The following is an 11,220-nucleotide window of genomic DNA, read 5'->3' on the forward strand; positions in this document are numbered from 1 at the left end:
CATCCGCTAAATAGAGAAGGAGGACCAAGGCCGTGTGTCGTTATCGGAACACCGTGACTTCCCACAAAAGCAAGCTAAGTACAATTTTTTATTCATATGGAGTAACTTTGAGTGTTTCCTTTACAGGTCGAATTTCGTTATTCCTGTGGCTGAAGTTACGAGACATTCTTAATCTTACTTTTTCACAGAAATTATCTACATAATTGAGATTTCGCTACTGCGAGTTTTTATCTTTGAGTGTCTGTTTCCAGAAGTTCTACTGAAATATCATAATCATATACTGTGTTAATTTTATCATTTTGGGTGATTATTAATCCTGTACGTAACAAATCATATTAAACAGTGAATATGCGTTTACGCAGTGGACGTCTGTATTTATACAGATGCATGAATGGGTCGTTAGGCACCGTAGTGATTAGAAAACACACAAAAACAAGTGGAACACCCTTACAAATCTAGATAAATTAGAGGTAACACTATTTCGGGTCATGACAATAAATGCTCCTTTGCAAAGTCCCGATCGCAGTTTTAGCCTTGAGTTTTTTGAGTTATATAAAATATCGAACCTCAATGACTCAACTTAACTTTAAAAATACGGCTGGATTGCAAGGAATAACATGTCTATAAAAAAAAGCTTTCATTAGGCTAAATGCGCTGACCAGGATCCCTCACTATTTCAAATTTTAGCAAAGAATGAAGTAAACAACGGCAAGTACAAACAGTTAATCTTGAATGCAGTAGAGATAACTTGTCTTAATAGTAATCGCTCAATTCCTAATAGTTCGTCATTCATACATTTGTCGCTTTATACGTAACCAGCAACATTATGCTAAAAACACACAATACGTTGCCGATGGTAATAAAGAGAAGGATCCTAATTATTACAAAAAGAAATGGGTAAACAGTAGCCCTAATTATCAGAATCAAACAAGCAAACTCGGTTACTGTGTCACCTAGTCAATGGTCAAGGTCAGTCAAAGTTGCCGAAGTGTTCAAAGCATAGCAAATTCCACACAATAAGCGACTCTAGCAGAGCGGGGAAAAGCGATGTTGGATCTTACATGCCAATATCTTTTTGAATTAAAAAGGATTTCTCCTATGAATCACACGACCATATCAAGTAATCAGAGCAGGTTCTAGTAATTTTAATACAATAAGTTATTATAAGTAGTGGTGGATTAAGCCCGACTGTACGCGCCGTAAAAATTAGAATATCTTGTTTTATTCCTTTAGTACACGTAATATCCTGTATTTACGGACTCACTGTCTGTTGTTCGAACTTCCCTAATGAGAAGTCCGGATAAGCGAGCGCTTACAGATACCTCTATAGTTATAAAAAACATTGATCTGTATCTAGTGTAATTGTAAGATCCATCTAGGGGTATACAAAATATTATCTTACATCCTGCAAAATAAGGCGTGTTTATCAAAGGAAAATCCTATAAACCTTAAAACATATTAAAATCAGTTTGAACAAAAAAGAGACAGTTAAATAATATATAACTTATATAGAGGAACTATACATTTGTCTCATAAATCGTAACATTTTTCAAATGACCCAACAAAATTCTCCCACAACCACAGTCGCAGTTTTGCACGCAAAATCTCGAGACGCATGCACCCTCGAATGTCTTAGTGCGTGTAAAAAGACTTTGCTGGGATCTGAAATTTTAATCCTTCCCGACACTGAAATATAACGATTTCCGCGAACAAAGCCCTAGACACGGTTGACTAGCAGCAACAAGTTAAATCTATTGATCCACAAAACGTCTACATATCGTGGATACGGAAGTTATAAATATCCGCATTTTTTTATTGTTGCTTAATTTTAATCCCGCCCAACAGTCGTAGATGAATCTCTCTGATAATCTATCTAAGTAAATATCCGTAAAGTCATTCAAGAGAGGTGATTCAGCAGAAATATTTTTTATCTTTACTGAATACCAGGAAGTTTCGTCACTAGCGAGTGATCTCTGGGAGAAAAAAAACGGATGTCATTGAAAACAAAAATTCGGTCTAAGGACAACATAAAGCTATATACGTACCTTCGTGTAGAACCCCAATGAAATTCAAAATAGAGATAAATGACGAAGTTGAAAAATGTTAGTAATTGGAGTCATTAGGAAATCAAATAAGCCATATAATTTTTCCTCAAACGTCATGCCATAAAAGATCGGACTGGCGTATCTGCATAGATTCTGTCGCTTAAACAAGGAAAGGAAACGACTCCCGATAGTTTCCAGTGCCATGTACTGACGACATCTTATCTCTGTTAGGTTAGAATAAATTTCATCAGCTTGGACTTACTTAAAAGCTTTTACCAGATACCATTACCTAAGTGATTGTACCTCATACTCCGTTTTCAGCACACTCAGGGGACATTATCAATTTTTACGTATGCCTCCGGCTTACGTGCGCCCCAATTACAATATAGTGTTTGGAGACTTTTAGGGTATACCCTACATGCTTATATGGTGGTCTATAATCTTTTCTAATACCTTAGAAGTACATTCACGTAAACTAGAGCTAGTGCTACAGAGACAAAGACAAATAATCTCAGAGTAAAATATCTAAATGTGAGTTTTAAAAACCGAACTTGTTTATCTAGGTTATGTGTCTAGTCAAGGTCTTAAAGTAGTCATGGTAAGGTGTCGGCTATTCATAACTTCCGGTACCTATTAACGTAAAAGGGGGATACAGCACTTTTGCGCTGTAGTGGGTATTACAATCGTTATGTAAATATGTAACTCTTCAATCATGACAGCTCCTTTAACAAATCTTACGAAGAAGATGTAGATAGATTATTATGGTCTAAAAGCATCAACAGGCGTTCGATATCTTAAAAGCGGAATAATGCAGCTCACCTAACTTAAAAATCCCTGATTTAAAAAAGGAATTTTTTTTTTTATTGCAACAGACGCCTCAGACCAAGGGGTAAGAGGGGTACAACTTCAGTAATATGATAAACAGTTCTTCCCTATAGCTTTTTATTCATGTAAACTAAAGCCCTCTGAAAGTAAATATACAGTAATAGGCAAGGAAGGTCTAGGTATCTTTAACTCACTAGTACATTTTAAGTTCATAATCTATGGCTATCCTGATAAAGTCCTTACTGAACATGAGTCCTTTACAGAGTTTTTCAAAGGCTTTAATCACAGTCCAAAAGGAACTCGGTGACAAAGGATCATTCAGGTCTTTGGAGCCAAGATAAGATATCTACCTGGGAAAGCAATTATCATAGCTGACGCATTATCCCGCAATCCCGCACCATACTGCAAAGAACCATTAATTAGACTAAAAGATATAGAAACATCCGTGCCTATTGGTAAAACCGTATCTAAACAAGAAAATTCCTTAACCCAAGAGATCGCGAGCATTGAATAATGTGGGTCGGAGCGCCGAACTGTTACAAACTGAACAAAGCAAGAGTCAACAGCGATAAACAAAACAATAAACACTTCGAACGAAAACAGGGTCAGCAGCAGATAAGCAAAAACAATAAACACTTCGAGCAGAAACCCTAAAGCAAAAATATATTTAAAGTATGTGTATCAGAATAATGTAATCAAATGTAATATTATTATGTAGGTCCGTGACGAGGAAAACCCGAAGAACAGCAGATGACTAACGACCAGGTAGTAGTAATAATCTCTTTCATACCAATCGTCATAAACTGTTGCATTCGTCATCCAGGGTTCCCTATGATGTCACAGAAAGCCAAATCACTGTTTTACTGGCCTACAATGCTTACAGATATAAAAAGCACATAACTAATTGTAACACGTGTCATGAAAACAAGGGATACACTGAGACACCTGTCAGTATAAGAGCCTATCCTGTGCCAAATCAATCCTTGAAAGAATATACGTAGAATTATTAACAGAATTTTACGAGTCTGACAGAGGGAATAAACACTTCTTAGTGTTAATAGGTTCCTTGACACGTTATAGAAGAATTAATAGCACTAAAAAACAAAACATCGCAATTGAGTTCGTTAGGAATATTTATGAGTGCTAAATCAGTAAACATGGAATTCAACACATGATAATCTGCTCGGGTGGTGTAAATCAATAATCTCCTTAATCGTGTGATTCCTTTCCATTAAGAAAAACAATATATATTTTATCACCCAGAGTCAATCGGTTTGGTAGAATAACGGATAAATTAAATAGGAAGTGTCAATGTCTTACGAGTTACAACTCGGAGATATTGGATCTGAAACTGGGATTATAGCGGTTCTCGCGGTTTTAAATACCTTTATCATTCATATCTTGATACCGCAAGTAGCCTTATACTGTACGCCGCTAGAACACTTTTCCACATATTCAAGCCAACCATTAATTTATCAAATATATATAAATAAATATATAAAATAAATATAGGATACAAGTGGAGTCAATATAAGAAGTCGGAAAGGGTTACAAATTATAATAAAAAAGGAATCACGATAAAATCAATAAGCAAAACGTAACCATAGGTTAATTAAATATCCAAATACATATGCGTAAAGATTTGAACTCTAACTTAAACGCTTTAGTAATGACAAATAAGCTAAAAGTTCAAAACACATATTCAAAAACCTACTGACATATGTCTGTCCCGGTGATTTATATTCGTAGTAAAAAAATAAATAATAAATAAATAAAAGAGATTTTAAAGCCAGGAAGTCTAGAAGTGAAAATGTTATCTATGGAATAATCCTATATGAATCTTATACAGGGCTAATAGTATATATAAAAATTTGTATGGAAAAAACCCTTTTCATTAGTTTGAATAAGGAATATTTAATTTAACATAATTACATTTATTTATAATCATGCAGATTTCCAACATGAAACTAATATATTGTTCAATTTTGGTACTGTTTTTTTTCAGACATTCTTCTCATGTGGGTAGAGAATTAAAACCAAAAATATCATTTGAAAATACTAAAGTCTTATCTATTACAGCAAGTAACGTAACTCTTAGCTGGCTGAGAGCAATCTCCTGCCAAGTGACGACGTCATCATTGCCGTATCAGCATTTGTTCCTTTTAACCTCAATAATCTGCTTACACAGGCTTCATCTGTGTGTGCCGTCTCCGCTTGCGAAGCAGGTTGACTGGAGAGAGGAGGAATTGCTTAGCTCATGAACTTCACATGTCGGTTCATGGGTCACGATGACATGACATATTCTTATCCGTGTGTGCAATGCAATTAGTTAAGGATTGCAATCGTTTTAAAATGAATAAACAAATTAAGCAAATAGAATTTCTATAACATCAAAATGAATTAATTTTTTCTGAACCTCATAGACAATTAGAAGTATCAAGTCATGGGAAAGTGTCACATTTTCTTGGAAAACCCAAAGTTTATATAGAAATTAGTTACATAGTGGGTTTTTTCGTTGCATCTCCTACCTATTAATATAGTTTTTAAAATTAACCTCAGAGGATGCGCGCGAGAAAATTGAATATGAAATTTTTGTTAGGGGCACATAGGATCAGATTTTATCACAACTTAATTTCAGTTAGCATAGAGAAATACAGAATCATGATTAATATTCTCTTTGACTCTTATGTTGCCTGGCAATCTTACAAATAGCTCCGTTTTCCACTTCTTTGTCTAGCAACTTACTACCAGTAATATAGAATTTTCTTTGGGATTCGTAATGATATCTGTTTATTTTTTATAATTATGGATATTTTTACATTCATCATAGACCTGGATAGGTTCACTCATTGTTAATGCCATGGATAAAAAAGTTTGTACAGCTGACTCTTTTGAATTCCACAAATATCAGCGAATTCATGTGGGTTAAGTCTGGTCTTAATGGTTTTCTCCCCCCCTGTATTTGGATGTCGTCTGAATTTACATTGCCCTTGTGACAAGTATAATTTCACTTGCAGGCTGATTAATGGAACCTGGTTACAGTATCCTGCAGTACGAGAGTTTCACATCGCAACTTCAAAAAAATCGTTCGTCGCAGCGGACGACTACAGTCACGTAACAACCGCCTACAATGTGAAAGGAATTTCTTGGACTTCTTCAACCGACACCCGTATCCCGTCGTTAATCTCGTTTTAATGTGGAATGCTCCGGCGGCTGTCGGAAATCGACTACAAAAGGGACATACTTCCGACAATTACGACCCGAAGGATATTATCAACTCTACTTTGCTGGCGAAGGACTCGTGCTGGGGATGATTTTATTCATCGCGAAACCGTATTCGTGTGGCTTAGGATGCAGAGAACAAGTATGAGCGCAAAAATAGAACGTTGGCGGACCCGCCAGGCAAATTTTCCCCTTGTTTTAACCATTTGAAATTGGCCCTTTCATTTGGCTATAGGTGGTTGTCTGGAACTGTGTAATGGACGAAAAGTTGTTCAAATGCTAGTTAAATGTGAAGTAGTATAACCTCGGTCATCGTATCTATATATATAAAGTAATCATGTATCCTATATATAAATGATCTAAAATAACAGAATCGAAAGAAATATTTTTTGCGTGTACGCACTAGGAATCTATAATATAAATGATCATAAATAACAGAATCGAAATATATCTTTGGGTGTACGCAATAGGAATCTACTTTAAGTGCACATATATTAATCATAATTATATGAATCCATATCATATGTATAAATAAATCAGGTAGCCTATAATCAATCTGTTACCTTTTATCTTACCAATATCTGCAGTTATATATGAGTTAGTGTATGGATTAATGAATCAGATATATAACAATTAGCATAAAAATCAACGAATCAATCAGCATAAACATTAATAATTTTATCAATTCATATATGAAATTTTTATCAGTTAAAAAATATGATTTTATCATGTTAATCTTCATTCTATGCGATTATCAGAGTACATTAGTATTTCTGTCGCATATGTATCTTAAAGAGATGAAGTGAAAAAAAAACTGTTTCAGTATATATCACTGTGATCACTATTATTTACGAATATCATATGCATATTATGTCTAATATTTTATTACTTGAATCTGTATTTGTGTACACCATGAATTTTTTTTTACTTATAAGTACTTCACATTTATCTATATATATTCACATAGTGTCTGTATCACACTCCTATAAGTCAAATGCAAGTCAAGTTTGAGTAATATTCAGTAGTTGGTTTTGGTAGCTGACCGAGCTAATGTAAGTGTTTACATAATAAAAATATGGAATGTTAGTCCATATATATAAAAGACTAAAACTAAAGAGGGTCAACCAGATTGCTTGCAGGAATGTGATCAGACTAGAGACACTAAAAGATGACGTATACAATAAAAGTAGGCTAAGATAACATGCCGTCACCTGTAGTCATTCAATTGTTTATAAACTTTAGTCCAAGCTTCCTGCTTGAGACAAACACCGCGACCTATAATTCAAACAGCCTACGTGATCTGTAGTGTGTCTCATTATGATCGTATGTTCGTATGTAACTATGTCATCTGATTGTATGTCATATGTTCGAGCTACTGTCTGTTCCTTTATGACTGGTAACGAGATGGTAGTAGGGCAGAATAGAGTTAGCTATCGTCATTAGAAGACCTGTACCTCTTTACTAGCTTTATCATGTAGAGAGAATAGAATTAGCCATCATCATTGGCAGAAGCGATCAAGCTATCGTCATTAGAAGACTTGTACAATCATACTTGATCTTCACCATGTTAAATCAGAGAATATAAGTATTTTTGTACTTCGTGGGTTTTTCTACTAGATCCTCACCTAATCACCGATCATCATGAGTTTTAACACATCGTCGTCATAACCAAGAAGATAATACCGACTTCGTAAGTGATCTACAAACCCCAAGACACTCCATTGAATATGGAAGTGCAATACAACGACTTAGCGTAAGATTATCGCAAGACTAACATTACCTCATAGGGCGCCTTATATACAAGGCAACAGCCCAAAAATTATATATATATATATATATATATATATATATATATATATATATATATATATATATATATATATATATATATATATATATATATATATATATGTTGTATTATATATGATATATATATATTTATATATATATATATATATATATATATATATATATATATATATATATATATATATATATATTTATCTTTTTTTATTATATTATGCGGTGATTTTAACATATAGCTATTACTTACTTTAGCCTTTTAGCTAAATGCATTTCTGTAAGTTAAAACCGATGGTCTGGGACAGCGATTGCCATTATCTCGGGGTACAAATAGTCAGTTGGGATTCAGAAAGGAGAGGAAAAAACACATTAGGAGATAAAGAGGGGAGGGGGAACCATTTCCATAATAATTTTCTCTGAAACTGTACGTAATATTTAAATATATAAACACTTCGTACTTATATTGCTAGACTTCAATTATTATTTTCATTATTATCATTATTCAGAAGATGAAATAAAAAAGCCCATTGACTTGAAATTCAAGCTTCCAAAGAATATAATGGTGTTCATCAGGAAGCAGTAAGAGGAGGTAAAGGGAAATGGCATAAAAAATAAAAAAGGAGACTCAACTTATTGAAAAAGAAAAAAAATAAGTTAATAAAATATACTAAAATGTATTAAAATGCAAGATGACCAGTATTAGTTTAGTGATGCATTGTATCTTTGCTTGAACTTCTGCAGAAACAATTAAGCATAGCAACTCACGGTCCTCTCTCTCTCTCTCTCTCTGTTGGCATGGAAGGGGTTTTTGGGAAAGGAGGCAAATGGGTAGAATGGTCTTGGGTAAGTGAAGCTAAGTGAAGTGCAGGGGTGGAGGGCTCCCTCAGGTTCCATTTGGACTAATGGGAAGGACCCACCCTCTTCTGAATCAAGGCGTAATCCCAGCTGTTAAATGCGGTTCCTTATCTCCTACGAACACGGGCGGTGTTTGCAACGACTGTATATGTGAAGTAAAGGGGTTGCCAGATAAATAAACTGAATTTATCGTACCTCGTAACTACCAGAATAAATGTGTGGCCTAGAATATTACTTAGAATTCCACTATTTACCTGAATGAAACCGCGCTTTGCAGTATATTATGATGGAACAAATTTCATATTTAGGAGATCCTTAGGCGAAAGTATCATAACATAAAACCTGAAAAAATTTTATCTTAATAAAAAATTATGTCTCTACTACTAGACACAGCAAATGTATGTTCCAGATTTTTATTTGTTATCTTCATGCGTTGATATCCCTAGGTCGAACAGGCAGGAGAGAAAAGCGAGGACCAGATTCTGATACATTCTCTTTTACCTCCTAGATGAACAGATATGTGCGTGATATATGCATTTCACATTCTTAGTAAATTATTGAGGAAAAAATGCGTTCCTAAAAAGCGTTTCTTTTACACTGATGTTTTTATGAATTTGTCAGTGAGTTGTTATGTGTATTTAACTTTGATTTTATTTTATTGCGAACTTGGCTGAATATTTAGATTCTCATATTGGATTATTTTTAATATTCCACAGTGACAAATTTTTACTTGGTTTTCTTTTTAATGATATTAACTGCCAGGTTATTTAAACAAAAACTCAGAAATGCAATTTTTATTTTTCATAAGTCATTTTTAAAATTCCAGATTTCTTCTTGTGGCTTCGAACTGTAAAGATTATAAAATTCTCTCAATTTTTCGACAAATCAGGAATAAGAAAAAATTAATCATATATGTTTAAAAAATGGGAATAAAGAAGAAAATTAAATCACCAGAAATAAAAAAAAAACAGAAAAATGGCCATTGTACCATATTTAATTTTATGAAAATTCACATTATTTATCGTTTAATCGGGGGAGTAAGCCACAAACAGCTTTTTTTCTTGTTGTTCTTGTTGTTGTTGTTTCTTCTATGCGTAGGGGGGGGGGGGGGGGAGTAGAAGGGGGGGGGGGGGGGGGGGGGGGGGAGTGGGGGGGGGAGAGTAGTATAGAAAGGTCTTTGGAAAAGAAGAAAAGCCTAAAGCCATGAAAAGGCGTTTCGCGTTGAGTAAAGATACAGAAATGTTAGGATAGGATATTTATGATTTATTTGATAGAGTGAAAATGTAAAAAATAAATAATATGCATGTTAAATAGTACAGAACAATTATTCTTCATAAAACAGCGTATTTATTTTAATTTTCATTTGTGAGATAACACCATTTGGCCGTAGATTTTAGCACGCGTCTCTAGTAAGCTGGAGGTCAGATCACGCCTTGTTTTTGGTGGAATGCTGCGTTTACTTTAAATAAAATGGAAGTTTCAATACCTTTGATTATATTTCTGTGTAGGGAAAGAGTTGCAGAAAACTGACATTTCTGGTTGTCTTTTGATGTATTCTGCACCAGTGTCTAACTTGACCATTTTTTCATTGTTTTTGTTTTAATTCATTCTGTTCTGTCCTTCAGTCGTTTCTCTTTAAGAGTCTGCTTCAAACTGAACTGACTTTCGTGAATCTGTCAATAAAGTTGTTAAAAGTGGGGGAACACGGGAGCACTTGAATCTACAATATACAAACACATCCAGTGACTAGAAACACGTGTACCGTTCCTTGTAAAGTTAAAATGGTATTTCAGATATATCTGTCGATTCACGTTGTGGACCACCTCTTTGGAGTGACAGAAATAGTTGGGAAGTTTTTGAAAAGGGATTGTATCTTGAATTAAGTTCTGAATAATGAATTTAATTTAATAAAGACTGATTTTCTCCACTCTACATTTTAATTAAATAAGCTGATAATAACAAATGATTTTCCGATTTTGTGTTTGATTTTATCATTGATATTTTTTTTAATGTTCGTATGGACTGTAAAGTAATAAAATTTGATTCGTGTCATTTGTTCTTGTTTTTGAAGATTATGTTTTTTAAATATCCTCTTAAGTAATTTATTGCTTTAGATAAAAATTCAAAACTGAATGAAAGGTCGAGATGATTAGAATTCATCACATTAATTAACCAGGCATAAAAATAGAAAAAAGACACTTATCTAGTTTTGCACATCAGAGAATTTCCAGAAGTAATATATTTATTTTCTGAATTTGCAGCAGAATTCTCCGGCACCCAACATTTTTTAATGGACTTATCGTAATGGAAAGAATTTCGTCTTATTTCGAAATCTTACTTCATTCATTCTTTCTTTTTCATAGTTATGCCTATAAAATATCCGCCCCGGTCGTTTTATTACTTTATTTTCGTATTCCAACATATTTCCCCATCTTTTAAAAGCTGGTGTAGCTAAAAGCAATTTCAGAGC

Source organism: Macrobrachium nipponense, chromosome 14 (assembly GCF_015104395.2).
Source record: "Macrobrachium nipponense isolate FS-2020 chromosome 14, ASM1510439v2, whole genome shotgun sequence".
Taxonomy (NCBI): Eukaryota; Metazoa; Arthropoda; class Malacostraca; order Decapoda; family Palaemonidae; genus Macrobrachium; species Macrobrachium nipponense.